Source organism: Macaca thibetana, chromosome 11 (genome assembly GCF_024542745.1).
Source record: "Macaca thibetana thibetana isolate TM-01 chromosome 11, ASM2454274v1, whole genome shotgun sequence".
Lineage (NCBI taxonomy): Eukaryota > Metazoa > Chordata > Mammalia > Primates > Cercopithecidae > Macaca > Macaca thibetana.
Genome location: NC_065588.1, coordinates 70,387,395 through 70,407,197, shown reverse-complemented (window position 1 = coordinate 70,407,197; position 19,803 = coordinate 70,387,395). Strand labels below are relative to the sequence as shown.

Here is a 19,803-nt window from a genome sequence, read left to right as displayed (position 1 = left end):
ACTAGATCTGATGATTATGCACTATCCTATAAGAAAAGATTCAGACAGATAGGAAAATTAACAAGTCATTAAGTAAACCAAATACTTTAAAATGTACTTTTCTTCATATTATGAGAATGGTCATTTAAAAATATGATTATAAGACAGTGATTGCAAATCAACGCCAATTAACTGTAAAGAGACCGTATGTAATTGAGAGAAATTCTTAAAATGTACACATACTCAGAAGATATAAAAAGAATAAGGTGCTCCAGTTTGGTCAACAGAGTGTAGTTTTAATGAACATATTAACTTTAAAAAGCACTATTTCTCAAAATAAATTTTTATCAGTAATTAATAAACAAATTTGTTCCATGTATTTGCAGAATGATGTATGCTACATATGAACATATCTTAGCATATATAAATTTATAAACCTGTTACATTATTTCAGGTTCATGCTTATACCAATGTTAATATTAAATTGCTAAATACACAAAACAAAAAAATAATTCAATAAGTATTTAATGTAGTTAAAATTACCTGTTTTCAATTGATATTACATTTTAAATTTTATTTTTAGCTTGTTCTTACAAGTCTTTTATCTCACAATGTAATCAAATTCTTATTTTCTGAGCTTTTTTCTTTTTCTTAGAATGATTGCATAGACTATGTAAATTATTGTAAGCTCATAGTCAGAAATCTACAGGAAATTAAAACAGAGCTAAAGAAAATCAAGCAAAATGAAAGTAAATCTGGAAAAAAAACCCAACACATATAAAGAACCATTTTCATTACTTTTTCCTGTCTCATCACTATCTATACTTAGCATATTCTCTCCCCACTTTTCATTCTTTGAAAATAAATTCAAATGGCATTTTGTAAATAATATTTTTATTTTCTGTTCTCCTGGAATGTGAGAGTCAGGCATCAGAGAAATGTCATTTGTGTGTAATCCTTGCAGTTCTGACTTTTCACTGTGGCATGATATTTCACCTCTCAAGTCACTATTCTATCTTAAGAGAGGTAAGTGTCTCTGCCTTAGGAATTTCCATAAGAATTTAATGAGCTGCGATATAATACAGAAAGAGCTAAGAATTATTACCTGTTCTACTATCATATGCCTATGTTGTTCTGTAAATCCTTTAGCTCTTCAATCTTTATCCTCTGATTTTTTTTCCCTTAAATCTACTCCAGTCAGATTTTCCCCCAAACACTGAAAATCTTCTTGACAAGGCCATCAACAACCACTATGGCTAAATTCAATGTTATTTATCAGTTCTCATCAAATTGCAGCTCTTTTTGACACAACCAATGGCTTCCTTCCTACAAGAACTTTTTACTCTCTAGCTTTCAAGGCCACACACCACCACTGATGTTTTCCTTCTTTAATTACTGACCACACCTCTTCATCCACACTTGCTGGTTTCTCCTTATATCTTCAGCTCTTTAATATGGAGAGTGTCGAGGACCACTGGCCTTTCTCCTTTGTCTATACTTACTCCATGATAATCTCATGAAGCCTTTATGCAGAAGACTCCCACATTTACATCTACTATGAATACAATACTTGTAGATCCAATTGCCAACTGATATGGTTTGGCTGTGTCTTAGCCCAAATGTCATCTTGAATTGTAGTTGCCATAATCTCCACATCATGGAAGATACCAGGAGCTGATAATTGAATCATAGGGGCAGTTTCCCCCATCCTGCTCATATGATATTGAGTTAGTTCTCATGAGATCTGATGGTTTTGTAAGGGACTTCCCCCTTTGCTGGGCACTCATTCTTCTCCTGTCTGCCACCATGTGAAGAAGGATGTGTTTGCTTTCCCTTTTGCCATGATTGTAAGTTTCCTGAGGCCTTCCCAGTCCTGCAGAACTATGTCAATTAAACCTCTTTCCTTTATAAATTATCCAGTCTCGGGTATATCCTTATAGAAGTGTGAGAACAGACTAATACAGTAAATTGGTGCTGGGTGCTAGGGTACTGCTGTAAAGATACCCAAAAATGTAGAAGTGACTTTGGAATTGAGTAGTAGACCGAAGTTGGAACAATTTGGAGGGCTCAGAAGACAAGAAATTGTGGGAAAGTTTGGAACTTCCTAGAGGCTTGTTGAATGACTTTGACCAAAATGCTTACAGTGATATGGACAATGAAGTTCAGGCTGAGATGGTCTCAGATGGAGATGTGGAACTTCTTGGGAACTGGAGTAAAGTAGATTGGAGGCATTTTGCCCCTGCCCTAGAGACATGTGGAACTTTGAATTTGAGAGAGGGTGATTTGGGGTACCTGGTGGAAGAAATTTCTAAGCAGCAAAGTGTTCAAGAGGAAGCAGATCATAAAAGTTTGGAAAATTTGCAGCCTGATGAAGCGATAGAAAAGAAAACCCCATTTTCTGGGGATAAATTCAAGTCTGCTGCTGAAATTTGCATATGTAGTGAGGCATCAAATGTTAATAACCAAGATAATGGGGAAAGTGTCTGCAGGGTATGTCAGAGACCTTCACTGCAGCCCCTCCCATCACAAGCCTGGAGGCCTACAAGGGAAAAACAGCTTTATGTGTCAGGCCCAGGGTGCCCCTGTCCTGTACAACCTCAAGACTTGTTCACCTGCACACCAGCTGCTTCAGCTCCAGCCATGGCTAAAAAGGACCAAGTACAGCTCAAGCCATTGTTTCACAGGGTGCAAGCCCTAAGCCTTTGCAGGTTTCACATGGTTTTGGGCCCGCAGGTGGGCAGAAGACAAGAATTGAGGTTTGGGAACCTCCACCTAGATTTCAGAGGTTATACGGAAATGCCTGGAAGTCCAAACAGTAGTCCGCTGCAGGAGCAGAGCCCTCATGGAGAACCTCTGCTAGGGCAGTGCAGAAGGGAAATGTGGGGTTGGAGCCCCTACACAAAGTCCCTACTGGGGCACTGCCTAGTGGAACTGGATAAGAGGCTCATCATCCTCATAACCGAGAATGGTAGATTCAGCAACAGCTTGCACCATGCACTTGGAAAAACCACAGACATTCAACCCGAGCTGTGAAAGCAGCCTGGAGGGGAGCTATAACCTGCAAAGCCACAGGGGTGGAGATCCCCAAGTCTGTAGGAGCCCACCACTTGCATCAGCTTGCCTTGGATGTGAGACATGGAGTCAAAGGAGATCATTTTGAAACTTTAAGGTTTAATGACTGCCCTATTGGATTTTGGACTTGCAAGGGGCGTGTAGCCCCTTTGTTTTGGCCAATTTCTCCCATTTGGAATAGGTGTATTTACCCAGTACCTGTACCCCCATTGTATTTAGGAAGAAGAGGCAGAAGAGACTTGCCTTGTCTCAGATGAGACTTTGGACTTAGACTTTTGAGTTAATACTGGAATGAGTTAAGATTTTGGGGACTGTTAGAAGGGCATGATTGTGTTTTGAAGTGTGGGGACATGAGACTTGGAAGAGGACAGGGGCAGAATGATATGGTTTGGCTGTATCCTCACCCAAATCTCATTTTGAATTGTAGTTCCCATAATCCCCACATGTTGTGAGAGGGACCAGGTGGAGATAATTGAATCATGGAGTAGTTTCCTGCATTGTGTTCTCATTATAGTGAGTTAGTTTTCACAAGATCTGATGGTTTTATAAGGGGCATCCCCCTTCACTGGGCACTCACCCTTCTGTTTCCTGCCACCATATAAAAAAGGACATATTTGCTTCCCCTGCTGCCATGACTGTAAGTTTCCTGAGGCCTTCCCAGCCCTACAGATCTGTACATCAATTAATCCTCTTCCCTTTATAAATTACCCAGTCTTGGGTATGTCCTATAGCAGTGTGAGAATGGACTAATATACCTACCTACCAAATCCATCTGGATAGTTAACAGATATCTCAAACTTGATCTCCTCCACTCAATTTTCCCACCTCATTTTGTCTAATGCAGTCTTCCACACACCTCAGTTGATGGTAACAATATTCCTCTAGTTTCATAGGCCCAGGTGTCTCTTTTTACCTTCTCTGTCTCATATACCACATTAAATTCACACATTGGCTGCCCTTCAAATATATATACAAAATCAGACATTTACTTACCCATCCACTACTTACTCTCTGGTCCAAGGTTTCTAATAGCAAAAGTCTTTAAAACAGCATCTCAATTTTTTATCTCTTCCTCTGGAGTATATGCTTAATACTGTAGCCAGAATGATCACTTGTAAAACATATTTGGACTATGTTTCTTCTTTTCTAAAAAAATTTACAATGCCATCTCATATCTTTCCCTTTAATGTATTTATGAAATTTGGAAAATTCCCACACATATGTTCCTTACTTCTTTGATGTTTACTCCTATTAACTTCTCTTACATAGCATGTTTGTCATACTGGCTTCCTTGACTAAATTTTGAGCTTGCCAATGAGATTCCTACCCCACGACCCTTGCACTTACTCCTCTCTGCCTATGGTGCTTCTCCTCCACATATGTACAGGCTAGCATCTCCATTCACTTTAAGTCTTTGCTCAAGTATAAGTTTCTAAATATGGATGCCCCATCATGACTACCTTATTTTAACTTGCAGCACTCCTCATTTCCCTTTCTGCTTTCGTTTTCCCCATAACACACATACGTTATTTTAGTTTTACTCTGCTTTATCTCATTAGAATATAACCACTGTGAAGCTACTGAATTTTATCTGTACCCACCCTGATCGAACTATCCTAATAACCTAGAAAAGTAGAACAGTATCTGGCATATCATAGCCTCACAGTAAATATTTGAATTGAATTACATTGAACTGAATTGAATACCTTCTTTGAATATTGTGTTAGCCTGCTTAGGGTACCATAAAAAATATAGACTGCTTAAACAACAGAATTAGTTTTCTCTCAGTTCTGACCTCTGGAAATCCAAGATCAAGGTTCCAGCTGATTTAGTTTCTTGTGAGAGCTCTCCTTTTCGCATGAAGATTGACACTTTCTCCCTATGTCCACACATGGGCTTTCCTTAGTATATGCATGAGAAGGAGTGGTAGAGAGAGAGAGAGGAAAAAAAAAGAGAGAGAGAGAGTCAGTGAGAGAACAGAAGTGAGCTCTGGGGTCCCTTCTTATAAGGGCATTACTTTTATCATATGTTACCATTACTCCCCACCCTATGGCCTCATTTAACCTTAATTACTTCCTTAGAGTTGCCATCTCCAAATACAGCCTCACAGTGCAGGGGGTGGGGCTACGGCTTCAGTCCATGAATTTGCTGATGTGAATGGAGGAGGTGACACAAACATTCAGTTCATAACAGATATCAACTTTTCAATCCAGGCCGTGAATTTTTAGATATGGATTATAAGTGTTATACTTGTTCAAATATAACACTTATAATCCATATGAAATTGTTCTTTTATTTTTTTTATTTTATTTTTTATTTTTTGAGACGGAGTCTCGCTCTGTCACCCAGGCTGGAGTACAGTGGCCCGATCTCAGCTCACTGCAAGCTCCGCCTCCTGGGTTTACGGGCCATTCTCCTGCCTCAGCCTCCGGAGTAGCTGGGACTACAGGCGCCCGCCACCGCGCCCGGCTAGTTTTTTGTATTTTTTAGTAGAGACGGGGTTTCACCATGTTAGCCAGGATGGTCTCGATCTCCTGACCTCGTGATCCGCCCGTGTCGGCCTCCCAAAGTGCTGGGATTACAGGCTTGAGCCACCGCGCCCGGCCGAAATTGTTCTTAAAATGCTTACGAACATGCTCTCTTTCAATCTCAACTGTGTTTTCAGACAACACCTAACCTAATAAATTTCCAGCAGATTGTCATGAGCTATTCATTTATTACAAAAACATTTTTCCTTTCCTTTTTATTATGCTTAAATGTATCTTAATTAATAAAAATAAATTCCAAGTAAAATTTTAAAATTAATAAAAAGGATTCCAAGTAAAATGTTACAGATTTTGAAACTAAGTTAGTCCTAGGGTTTAGTGTCTACTTATAAAATTAGTATTATGTGCCAGCATGTACCAAGCACACAGAAATAGTGGCTCATAAAAGTGGTATTTTCCTAATCCACAAAATGGATAAAGCATGAAGGAAAAAAAGGACAGAAGTAACCAAAACAATAAAAGACCTAAATTAACTATGGAAACTGAATAGAAAAAAGCTTAGGCACAAAATCAAAAAGTGATTTGATTTGATCAATTCTTATAGAAAATAATTCAAAGATAATAGATTTTCACTTTTATTTTAATTGAGGGCAGTTTAAGAGCAATATCTTCAAAATAAATTGGATAACCACCCATCTTGTTTGGGCGACATATCAATAAGTCAAATTTTTAAAGTTTCTTCAATAAAAATTCTACATATGTCCAACTTGCTTAAATTTTGTCACCAAATTTTTTTTCATGCTGTGTATCAGAAAAAGATGTTTACCCCCAAGGTATATATACTTAATATGCTTTTCCTAAATACTTACAGCAAAAAGCCCAGTCTAGGATAAGAATTTTTACTCGTTTGGCTTAAATAATACTTCGATCTATTTGCTTTTCAAGAGCACTGTTTACTTTGAACCATTTAACATGGGTGCTCAATTTAAGATTTTCTACTAGGAAATATCATCCATTACCCTTCTATACTTTAACTCTATAAGCTCTACAAAAACTCAAGAAATAGTAGATAGACATTAAACCATTCCTAAATATTATCATAGAACTCAACAGACTTTACGTAAATCTGAAGGGAGGAATGACTCTCTACAGATGTCAGAGACCCATCATAGCCATGGTATTATTGGTTACACCAGGAGGCCCTACTGAACCTGGAAATATACTGAAATGTCACAGACTCCATGCTATGCAAAATCTACACTTGTAAAAATATTTTGAGTTGAACTGACATTTCTGCTTTTGAAAAACTGTATCTTCTAACAAGCTAATATTCTTTGTTTTCTTCTTCCACCTATTTGTAATAATCTTAAATAACCACTGTAAATTGTGTTGATTCAAGGAGTTTATTTACTACACGTGAAAACAGGTCACTGAAATGTGTAGGTATTTAACAAATTAAAAAAATGTTTTCACATGTTTCAAGGTGTTTAAAATAAGCATGGATCTTAAGTATTTACTAAAAATTCATTATATTGTAAATTAAAGTGTTCCGTTTGATGGTAATAAAACCACTAAAATACAAAACTACAAAAATACTAATATAAATGTTAAAAAGGTACAATTTACAAGTTTATTAGAATTTCTGAATACAAAATTTAATATACTTAAAACTAGAGCTATACTTTAAACATTAAAAGGATAATTTGAAAACATAGCCAATAACCTAGGCAACTGAAACAAAAGGTCAAACAACAAACTTTCATTCTTATTTTGCAGTTTCTAAGCATTTTAAATGATAAATATTTTTTGCTGATCATTGGAACAAATTCATGATTTTTCCAATAAATATGTGAAATAATAGTCTTCAAAAATCACTAATTTACCACTTTACATGCTTTTACAAAAAATGCTATCAACATTATTTTAATAGAAACTAATATTTAAAAAAAACACAATTTTTCTAGCTGTTCTACACCAAATACATTTATTTTGAAGAATGTGCTTAGTTTTTCAAAAGTGTTTGGAATATTCTAGATTCTTGCTATTGTTTGTCTGTTTGTTTCTTGGAATTCATACTGTGTTCTACGACTATTCCATGGCAGGCATAGCCACTCTGATAAGATCCTTTTGGTGTAGGCAAACAGAGAATACTAGTACTTGCCCACCAGCATTCTCTCTCTATTGGCTGGCATCAGAATGTTGTCTTTTCATGGGGTGTATTGGTGGACTTTTGAAGCTGCCTTCCTCAGGGTATACATACTGTACAGTGTGTATCCTAACTTGGCAGGGCTACTTTTATGGCATCTCTTACCCTGTAAATTAATGCAGCTAGGCCTTTGTCTCTGCTTCCCTTTCTGCTTGCCCTACTAATCATGGCTCACCCAGGAGACTGTATTCAAAATTCCTCAGAAGGAAAACGGGCCCTAAACACTGAGTGTGTGTGTGTGTGTGTGTGTGTGTGTGTGTGTGTGTAGTGTGAGTGTATATATTCATATATATACATACATATATATGAATATATACATTCATATATATGAATGAATATATATATTCATATATGAGTATATATATTCATATATATATTAAAACAACTAAAGACAAATGTCAGTTTCTCAAGAATATCGTTACCATATTCCCATCCAGTGGCAGTTCTGGGATGGGCCTAAAGGTTTCTACAGCTTTTGAAACATCCAACCAGAAGTGATTAATGTCAATGTCTCTTTAGTAAACATCTCTAATCTCTCTGAGATGGAGCTTCCTTCAATTATCCCAGTGAGCTGAGCATGAACAGAGACTCAGTTTCTTCCTCCAGAGCTCTCCGTTTTCTGCTTATGTGGCTGGATTGGTAGGAGTGAAGATTGAAACACTAGTTTGTCTTATCTTCCCCCTAAAAAAGGAGGTGGAGTCTGGGGTGGGAGGACTCTGGAAGTTACATATTTGTTTTATAATGTGGAAAGTCTCGTTATTATCCTCAAATTTTCAAAAACAAAACAAAACAAAACATGGAAAAGACCCATTTTATGTAATGAGCCCATTCAAATAACTGAAATTTCTCTATAATACATAAAACGGAGGGGGTGGGAGTTTCGGAGACCAAACATTACAAAATTGCAGAAAAGAGACCATTCCTCTCATGTATAAAAACATTCTGTTCTATGAAGGTGTAATCCAGAGTAGTGTGTTAAAATAAATGTAAAATTGGGGATCAATTTTGTGTGAGTGTGAGGATAAATGCTAGACTTTGATGGTCATTTTACTAGCTCAGAATAAAAACTCACTGCTCTAGAGCTCTCAGAAACAGCCTTTTGTAAGTACGTCACTCATTTATTCTATAGTATACAAGGGAATGTCTATTAATAAATATTTTACTGAACAAGACACTCTTTGCCTACCATTTTCCCTGCCTTCCACCAGGTACAAACCTGACATGCATTCAACAGAGAGTTAAAGCAACATCTATTTCTGTGCATGATGTGGCAGGCTGATTTACTAAGAATTAAATGTGGCAGAATAACATATTGAGAAATTTAATAACTGTTTTGTTTTTCTTTTGCCATAGCACCAGAAAATGGATAGAGTGTTATTTCCTTTCTCCATTTGCATCAGGGTAGCACTGAATTTTGTCCTTGAGTTCTGGGATTCCTTTATTTCCTGGGTAAGGAGTCAGAGGAGAGATTTTTGGGAGTTTGTGAGCAATGGGGAAGTTGTCAGGCAGAATAGGCAAATAATAAGTATTAAAAAGTAAAATCCTCAATGCCTCCCTCCACCCATTCCAATTTTTTTTTTTTTTTTTTTGGTTGAGCACTGGGACTGTATTACAGGGCGCGGCCCTCGTACGTGTTTCCAGAACGCTCAGTAGTAAGGCCATCCGGGGTTGTTCAGGGGTTTGGGCCGGAAGCGGTAAGCCAGCATCATCCTCTTGCGGAAGGCCTCGTACTCTCGTAGTCGTTGTCCTCCTTGGAGAGCTCGGCCGGCCGGTTGGTCATTGCTGAAGCCGACGCCTTCTACTGTGGTGGTGCCCATGTTGACCGGGTTCTTGATGCCCTGGCCCTCCGAGCCTAGCCCCTCGCCTTCCTTCCAGCCCATTTTCATCAGCATCTCGTAGCCAGTGTTCTCCACAGCTTGAACTCCTTGTACTCCGAGTAGTCAGGCTCACGGCCCTCCTTCAGGGCCTTGAAGGTCTCCGTAAACTTCTCCAGCTCGTCCGGAGGCAGGAAGTCTCCGATGAAATGCTTGCCCTGGCCCACCTTTGTCAGCTGCTCGGCCCATTCCCTGGTCTGGTCCATCTCCATGCGCCGCAGCTGGTGCTCCCAGGTGCCCAGCTCGCTGTCCACCTCCTCGTCGCTGTGGTGGCCGTGCTGGTGCCGCATGTCCTGCATGGCTCGCTTGTGCTGCGTGATCATGTCGTACATCTGCTGCATCTCCTGCTGCTTCTTCAGCTGCTTCTTCTGGGCGTCCGACAGCTCCGTGACGCCCACTAGACCCACGGCCTTCCCCTTCTCATAGCCGAGCCCCTTGAGGTCCTGAACTGACAGAAGCGAGGGAGAGGCGTCCATGTCCCTCTGCACCAGCTCAGCAGGTGGGAGCTCTTCCTTATCTTCTTCTGGCCTCCGCGGGCTTTCCGCTTCCTCTTCAGGGTGGCTGAGGAGGCTGGCTTCCCTGGGGCGACTGGAGCAGGGATGACCGGGGACGGGGGGAGGGAGGTGCAGCTGGGGACGAGACGGGGCAGGTGGTGGCCGGAGGCGAGGACCCTGTCAGGGCCTCAGGAGGGGACTTGCGGTTGAGGCCGGGGTCGGGTGCTGTGAGGCTGCCTGTGGAGCCGGCCTTGGAACTCCTCCCGCTTCTGTCGGTAGTACTTGTATCCTTGGCAGTTGGTCTACAGAAAGGTGAATGCCTGGTTCTCACGGTTGTTCTGGAGGGCAGTGGTTTCCACCTCCGGATGCCAGTCCACTACGAACCTGGCCAACTTTCCTGCAAGGTTCTTGACCTCTTTATCCTCTGGGAGTGACACTTTCTGAGAGGCTGACTGCGACCTCTGCGCTTCCTTTCTTATCTCAGTCACCTTTCTGTAGTAGAGGAATTCCTTGCTATTCTTATCCTGCAAAAATGCAGATGCCGGGTTTTGCTTGTAGTCCTCCATAGCTACTTTTTCTATCTCGGGGCCTCCTTCTGCCACAAAGCGGGCCAATTTCTCTATTACTCCGAGTCTCAGTTCCCTCTGGGGGTGAAACTTTGACCTCCAGCCACTGCTCGTAGTGCTCCTCCTCGTCCTCGTCCTCCTCCGGGGACTGGAAGACACTTGGGCTGTGCGGCACGGGCAGCTGCTTGGCGTGCGAGTAGCTCTTCACCCGTCTGGCAGGCTGGCCAGCCCCAGGCCTGTCCGCCTGCTGATGAGGAGGGACCTCTTCCCAGCGCTGGGGTAAGCTTGCTGGGAGGCGCGCTGGGTTGCGGGGGGCGGGAAGGGAGGGGAGCGCAGCGCATCTGTGCTGGTCTGTGCCTTCTGCAACTTCAGAAACTGCTGCGAGAAGCTACCATCGTGCATTTGTGATTTCGCCAAGACGTGGGGACTGAGGGCTGGGCACCTGATTCTGCTTGGCTTTCTGTTCCATTTTGGCTTCAATTTCCCGTTTCTTCTGAACGATTAACTCTTCCTGGTGAAGGATGTTCATGTTCATTTTTCCAGATTTAAGGGCGAGCAGCCTGAAACCACGGGTTAGCCTTTCCTGCAACATCCCAGTTGTCCATCTTGAGACTTTTCCAGTCCCGAAATGCTCCCATTCCAATCTTCAATACTTAGTTGAATTCAATGATGGGCACCTGAAGTATCTTCCTATATGCTTATATAATCATCTTTGTCTTTTTTGATTTAATATAAGTATGGAAATGTTTCTGCACAGTCTCGTATGGTAATCAGAAGCAATATGTAGCTATTGAGGACTTTAGTGTGCCTAGTGCAACTGAGGAACTGAATTTTTACTTTTATTTAAATTTAATTAACTTAAAATTAAATTTAGATACTTAATGTGGCTTCTGGACACCATACTGTACAGTGCAGTTCTTTTTCTTTTTTCTTTTCTTTTTTTTTTTTTTTTTTTTTGAGGTGAAGTCTAGCTCTGTTGCCTGGGCTGGAAAGCAATGGCGCAATCTCGGCTCACTGCAACCTCTGCCTCACAGGTTCAAGCGATTCTCCTGCCTCAGCCTCCTGAGTAGCTGGGATTACAGGCGCCCACCACCACGCCTGGCTAATTTTTTTTTTTTTTTTTTTTTTTTTTTTGTATTTTTAGTATAGAAGGGGTTTCCCAGTGCCAGCCAGGCTGGTCTCCAACTCCTGACCTCAGGTGAGCCTCCTGCCTTGGTCTCCCAAAGTGCTGGGATTACAGGCATGAGCCTCTGCTCCCAGCCTCTACAGTGCAGTTCTATGGGAAAAAATTAATTTTATTTACTAAAATGTTACTGTAAAAAAACATATAAAAACATATTTTCAAGGCAGTTAAAGAGATGTAGAAACCCATGCTTTGGATTATAATAAGAACAAATAAGAATTGGGAAGATATCTGTAGGTAAGCCCAAAATTAAACACTAAAAACATACATTGATTATTTAGAAATGCTAAAATCATACATTGATTACTTAGTAACAGTGGGGTACAAAGTTTCCTGAAACAAGGAATATAAAGAAGATCTTTATTTTATTTTGTAATGTTTTACAACATCTCTAAAAATACTTATATTGTTCAATCACTAATCATCTACATGTTATAAAATAAAAATATTAACACTAAACAGTATCAGTATTTTTAGAGATATTGTAAAATATTATTCAGGAGTTCATATCTATCTCAGACTCTGAAAATTCACAAGATATAAGTACATGAAATGTAAAATTTGAACTAACTTACAAAATATGAGACAATATGTTCTCTCCTTGAGTTGACTATGAAAACTCTGCTTGATTATTTTCATCAACTTCGTCAAATATTAGATGGTTGTAGGTGTGCAGCTTTTGTGAATAATGCTTCAGTGAACATACAAGTATATGTGTCTTTTTGGTAGAAAGATTTTGTTTGTTTTCAATATTTTCCCAATTTCTATAAAAGTTGTACAGAAAAGTGCAAGTCATGGAAAGGGGAATAGAGTTTTTCATTTAGCACGTAAATCTGAGATTAATATTCAGGACTCAATACTTTTTTTAGGATTACAATTTGACTTTTCTTTTTTTTCTTTCTTTTTTTTTTTTTTTTTTTTGAGACGGAGTCTCACGCTGTTGCCCAGGCTGGAGTGCAGTGGCGCGATCTCGGCTCACTGCAAGCTCCGCCTCCCGGGTTCCCGCCATTCTCCTGCCTCAGCCTCCTGAGTAGCTGGGACTACAGGCGCCCGCCACCGCGCCCGGCTAATTTTTTGTATTTTTAGTAGAGACGGGGTTTCACTGTGGTCTCGATCTCCTGACCTTGTGATCCGCCCGCCTCGGCCTCCGAAAGTGCTGGGATTACAGGCTTGAGCCACCGCGCCCGGCCAATTTGACTTTTCTTTAGCATCATACATTTAGCAAAATTTTTAGGTAATGAAAATAAAATCATAGCTGTTGAATTACTCTGTTTTCTTGAAAACTTTTGAAAAATTAAGCTGAAATTTCTAAATTATGCCTATATATCTATAGAAAACAACTTCAAAAGTTCCTACATAGCTTGCAGAGAAGTTTAACCTTTTAAATATAATACTACATTTATAATTTTAATTTAGCTTTATTTCACACCTAATTACAAATGAGTTTGCTTTAAGATTTCTTTAAAAATTAGGTTGTGTCATGTTAAGCATTATGGATATAAATATCTGAGGTGAATTTAGCTAATACTAAAATCTAATATTTTTATCTCTTCTAGAAATTATCTTCTACCATTGTACATTTACATTAAATATGTCAATAAAATCTCTAGTTATATTCTTTGAAGGTTTATAAAAATATTCAGAGTAAATGCAAAATATTTTATCATACTTTAATATTTATGTAAGTATTCCATTTTGGAAGGGATTTTTCTTTAGATAAATTTTGTGTATTTCACTGTATGCTGTATTTGTCTCCCACTAGTTAGCAAGATTTATGGAGTAAGCTCACTATGACGTAATGTACCAATTACTTTTCTTGGTGTACCAGTATCTCCTTTCTTCTTGTGTTTGGACAGGGCTGCCGTATGTGTGTGTGTGTGTGTGTGTGTGTGTCTATGTATGTCTGTGTATGTGCTTGCAGGAAAACAAATCCATACGGGAGACTAGTGAAGACAATAGTAGTTGACTTTTCTGTTGTGCTAATTCAATGAAAATTTCAAAACTAAGCATTTACAGAGAAAGCAATTCAAGTTGCAGGTATTTTTTCATTATGTATCATAAGAATAAAAAATAAATCCTGTGTTAAATCATATCCTCTGTATTAAGTTGACTGACCATGATATAATATATCCCAATAAGGTCAGAAATAAGGCTGACTAGACTAACTTTCTTAAAAGAATACTGCTTATCTCATTTGCCCTCCACAGGTACAGCATTTTTACTTTTCCTTTTATTTTTACTTTATGCTTTTTTTTTTTTTCTACTCTTAGTTTAGATTCAGAGGGTACATGTGTAGGATTGTTACCTGGGTATCTTGTGTGATGCTGAAGTTGGATCTCACCCAGGTACTGAGCATAGTACCCAATAGGTAGTTTTTCAATACCTGCTCCCCTCCAGCCCTACCCTCTTTAGTAGTCCTCGGTGTCTGTTGCTTCCATCTTTATGTCCACGAGTACCCAGTGTTAGGTTCTCATTTATAATTAGGAAAATGCAGAATTAGAGGAAAACTGGTTTGGTTTTCTGTTCCTGCATTAATTTGCTTAGGAAAATGACCTCCAGGTGCATCCATGTTGCTACAGAAGAACATGATGTTATTCTTTCTTATGGCTGAGTAGTATTCCTTGTTATAGATGTATTACATTTTCTTTATCCAATCCGCCATTGATGAGCGCCTATCAATGATGACGTCTTTGCTATTGTGAATAGTGTTGCAGTAAACATAGGTGTGCACGTATTTCTTTGGTAGAAAGATTTTATTTTCTTTTGGATATATCCAGTAATGGGATTGCTAGGTCAAATGGTAGTTCTAAGTTCTTTGAAAAATGTCCACACTGGTTTTCACAGTGTCTGAACTAATTTACATTTCCACTAACAGTGTGTAAGCATTTCTTTTTCACCACGACTTCACCATCATCTGTGTTTTTTTTTTTTTTTTTGACTTTTTAATAATAGCCATTTTGACTGGTATAAGATGGTATCTCATTCAGGTTTTTAAATTTTTTTTAAGAATTTTTAAAATTTAAATAGGTTTTTGGGGAACAGATAGTGTTTGGTTACATGAATAAGTTCTTTAGTGGTGATTTCTGAGATTTTGGTACACCCATCACCTGAGCAGTGTACGCTGTACCCAATGGGTAGTGTTTTCTCCCTAACCCTCCTCCCACCCTTTCCCCTGACTCCCCACATTGTGGTTTGGATTTGCATTTCTCTGATAATTAGTGAAGTATAGCATTTTAAAAATATATTTATTGGCTACTTGCATGTCTCCCTTTGAGAAGTGTCTCTTTATGTCATTTGCCCATTTTTAAGTGGGTTGTTTTTAGCTTGTTGATTTGTTTAAATTCCTTAAAGATGCTAGATATTAGATCTTTACCAGCTGCATAGTTTGCAAATATTTTATCCCATCCTGTTGGCTGTCTGTTTACTCTTTTGATAGTTCATCTTGCTGGGCAGAAGCTCTTTAGTTTAATTAGGACCCACTTGTCAAGTTTTGTTTTTGTTGCAGTTGCTTTTTAGGACTTAGCCACAAATTCTTTCCTGAAGCCAATGTCCAGAATGGTGTTTCCTAGATTTTCTTCCAGGATTCTTAGAGTTTGAGGTTTTATATGTAAGTCTTTAATCCATCTTGAGTTAATTTTTATATACAGTGAAAGGTATGGGTCCCGTTTCATGCTTCTACTTAATTGCTAGCCAGCTATCTCAGCACCATTTATTGAATAAGGAGTCCTTTCCCCATTGCTTGTTTTTGTCAACTTTGTCAAAGATCAGATGTTTGTAGGTGTGCAGCTTTATTTCTTTGCCCTGTATTCTGTTGCATTGGTCTATGTGTCTGTTTTTGGACCAAGACCAGGATGTTTGGCTACTGTAGCCTTTTAGTATAGCTTGAAGTTGGGTAATTTCTTGCCTCCAGCTTTGTTCTTTTTGCTTAGGATTGCCTTGGCTATTCCGGCTCTTTTTTAGTTCCAAATGAATTTTAGGATGTTTCTTATATAATTCAGTGAAAAATTATATTGGCAATTTGATAGACATTACATTGAATTGTAGATTGGGCAGTATGATTATTTTAATTATATTGCTTCTTTCCGTCCCTGAGCATTAAATGTTTTTCCATTTGTTTTGTACTATATATCATTTCTTTCATCAGTGTTTTGTAGTTCTCCTTGTAGAGGTCTTTCACCTGTTTCATTAGGTGTATTCCTTTTTCTATTGTAGCTATTGTAAATGGGATTTCTTCCTAATTGGACTCTCAGCTTGAATGTTATTGGGGTATAGCACTGCTACTGATTTTTGTACATGGATTTTGTATCCTGAAACTTTCCTGAAGTTGTTTATCAGTTCCAGGAGCCTTTTTCTCATGTCTTTAGGATTTTTTTCTAGATATAGAATCATGTTGTCAGTGAAGAGAGAAAATCTCACTTCTTCTGCTCTTATTTGGATGCCTATATCTTTCTCTTGCTTGATTGCCCTGGCTAGGACTTTCAGTCCTATGTTGAAAGGACTAGTGAGAGTAGACATCCCTGTCTTATTCCAATTCTCAAGGGAAATGCTTCCAGCTTTTGCCCATTCAGCCTAATGTGGGCTGTGGGTTTGTCATAGATGTCTCCTATTATTTTGAGGTATGTTTCATCGATGTCCAGTTTCCTGAATGTTTTTATCATGAAAGGATGTTTGATTTTATCAAAGACTTTTTCCATGTTTTTGAGAGATGATATAGTTTTGGTTTTCAATTCTGTTTATGTGGTGAATCACATTATATATTTGTATATATTGAACCAACCTTGCATCCTGGCAAGGACGTCTACTTGATTATGGTGAATTTACTTTTTATGTGCTGCTGCATTTGGTTTGCTTGTAGTTTGTTGAGGGTTTTCGCATTTGTGTTCTTCAGGGATACTGACCTGTAGTTTTCCTTTTTTTGTTGTCTCCTTGCCAGGATTTGATATCAGAGTGATGCTGGTTTCATAGAATGAGTTACAGAGGATTCCTTCCTCCTTAATTTGTTGGAATAGTTTCAGTAAAATTGGTACCCATTCTTCTTTGAATGGTGGAATGCAGCTGTGAATCCATCTGGTCTGGAGCTTCTTTTGGTTGGAGGTTTTTTGGTTCTGATTCAATTTCAGAACTCAGTATTGCTCTTTTTCATGTTTCAATTACTTCCGGATTCAATCTTGAGAGATTGTGTGTTTCTGGGAATTTATCCATTTCCTCTAGATTTTCTAGTTTTTGTTCATAGAGGTGATTATAATAGTCTCGGAGGATTTTGTATTTCTGTGGAATCAATTGTAATGTAACCTTTCTCATTTATGATTGGCACAGCATTTTAAAGCAAAGTTCTAGATGGTCCTGAGCAGTTCACAAATGTACTTTATGTTATCTGAATGGATATTAAATTACTAGAAATTTGTAGAAACTTTAAAATTGTTTAATTGATTATATCTATGTATTATATATATATAATATATATCGCATATTGGTAATAAATATAGAACAAACACCTATGGATCTACCACCTAAATTAAGAAGCAGAACAGGCCAGGCACGGTGGCTCATGCCTGTAATCCCAGCACTTTGGGAGGCTGAGGAAGGCAGATCACGAGGTCAAGAGATCGAGACCATCCTGGCCTACATGGTGAAACCTCGTCCGTATTAAAAACACAAAAATTAGCTGGGTGTGATGGCATGCACCTGTAATCCCAGCTACTTGGACGGCTGAGGCAGGAGAATCACTTGAACCTGGGAGGCGGAGGTTGCAGTGAGCCAAGGTCGTGCCACTGCACACTGCAGCCTGGTGACAGAGCGAGACTCCATCTTAAAAAAAAAAAAAAAAAAAAAAAAAAAAAACCAGAAAATTGCAAATATTAACTCTATCTCTTTGCTCCTTACTTTCCTATCCTGTCCTCCTCCCTCCCATAATTAACCATAATCCTAAATCCTTAGATTTGTACTCTGATATTACCATGTTATCCCTGTCTGGACATTTTCAGTCTGAATTGAAAAAAAAAAAAAACTAAATAGAAAAGTGTGGGAGGCATTGTTATAGAACTTCCATATAGAGTTTTTGTGAAGATTAAATAGATAAAGCACATAAAATGCACAATGCAATGCCTGGTGCTTCCTGGATTTAAAAAAAAACATTATTATTAGTATTAGTTATCATTATGTGTTGCTGTGTATGTGTAATTTATTATAATTTAGTAATGAGTGAATCAACATAGTTTAATTGAAAGCTTTGTCTTAGTTCTTAGATAGTAAAATATTTTTTCTGTTATACATATTAACATTTTAATGAATTTTTTCTTCAATGATTCCATGTATGCCTTCTGTTTTATTATTGGAACACTGAGCATGTGGGAGTTATTTATATCCTACTGATCAAGATCATTGCCAAAGTCTGATTGCAAAAATTCAATAAATTGCAACCTTAGTAATAAATGGGTTAAGAAGATAATTTGAAGCATTTAATTCTATATCGACATTTGTCAATACCCTCCTGATACTTAGGCTGTCAAAATAAACAGAATCCCTGAAAGACTGTGACAGAACTGAATCCAATCCTTCTCAATCACACTACATCCTACTCCAGTATCTACATGAAGTGGAACATGCTTGTGCTGATCATCTTATGACCTTCCCAAAGTTTTAATAATTTACAAGCTATTCAAACCTCCTCATTACCACTTTCTTTTTGTGAGGAAATTGGAATGAAGTACCTTATTATCCTAAAATTGTTTCCACAGATAAAAAAATAGTTTGTAAATTAAAGATATTTCAGAATATTTGTACACATTGCATGCACATTTACAAAGTGTAGTTTTCAATTATGAAATTAATTAACAGGTATCTAATAACGCTAAAAGGGATCTTATAGATTTCCCTCGGCATTTTATGTCCCTGTAGTGTGTTACTACATATGCTATGTGGAAGGAAAAATTGTATTTTGACAGTTTGCTATTCTCCTCAGGTTGTTGCTTAGCAGTGGAGATACTATCATTTCTTTCATTGTTTTTATCACATGCATAATTTTAAAAGACACGGTGCTTGTAATGGCTTTAAGAAATTATTACCTTCCAAAATTTTACTATACTATTAGTATGTTACTCAACAGGTACTTATCATACATTCCTGCTAAAATAGGCAATATTTTTCTCTACCCCTTTGCTTTAGTTTGATAAGAAAATATGAGGGAATTAATAACTATTTTATAAATAAAATCTGTTTTCTAATTAATACAGAAGCAGAAACAAACACAAGTAGACATATTAAAGATGATATCCTAATGATATCATAATGGAGCTCTAAATAATACTAGCTGTGTTGCTGTGTTGTATATTATAAAAGTATTGTGGGAAAAAACATTTTCAGCAGGGCAAGTTATCTGGATTTAAAAGCAATGGAAGAACTTCCAAATAAGAATGTCAATAAATTCTCAGCATAAAATACTACAACTTTGAAGAAACTGCAATTAAAAGACAAATACTATGAATCAGAGTATTAAAATAATTAGACTTTCTATCATTAAAGTTTAAATGCCTCAGACAAATAGATAAGAAAATACTAATATAATAATAGATAAATAAACACACTATGAACTGACAATTCACAATAGACGAAAGAGAACAATTATGATAACATTAGAGAACATAAATATTATACAACATAAATATTCAAAACAGCTGAATATAAAAGAGTTTATAAAATTAAAGTTTTAACAAAATTTTAAAATTTCCAACTGACTAATAAAACTCTGTAGGGAAGATATGAACTTTGGAGTTCAAAATATCTGTATACACTTTTTTTTTTTTTTTTTTTTTTTTTTTTTTTTTTTTTGAGACGGAGTCTCACGCTGTTGCCCAGGCTGGAGTGCAGTGGCGTGATCTCGGCTCACTGCAAGCTCCGCCTCCCGGGTTCCCGCCATTCTCCTGCCTCAGCCTCCTGAGTAGCTG

The 19,803-nt window shown here is 38.0% G+C and overlaps 1 pseudogene; it reads right to left on the bottom strand.

Annotated features, from left to right (window-relative positions):
- Positions 1 to 9,389: 9,389 nt before the first annotated feature.
- LOC126930217 (SURP and G-patch domain-containing protein 1-like) lies at positions 9,390 to 11,285 on the bottom strand (annotated as a pseudogene).
- Positions 11,286 to 19,803: the final 8,518 nt, after the last annotated feature.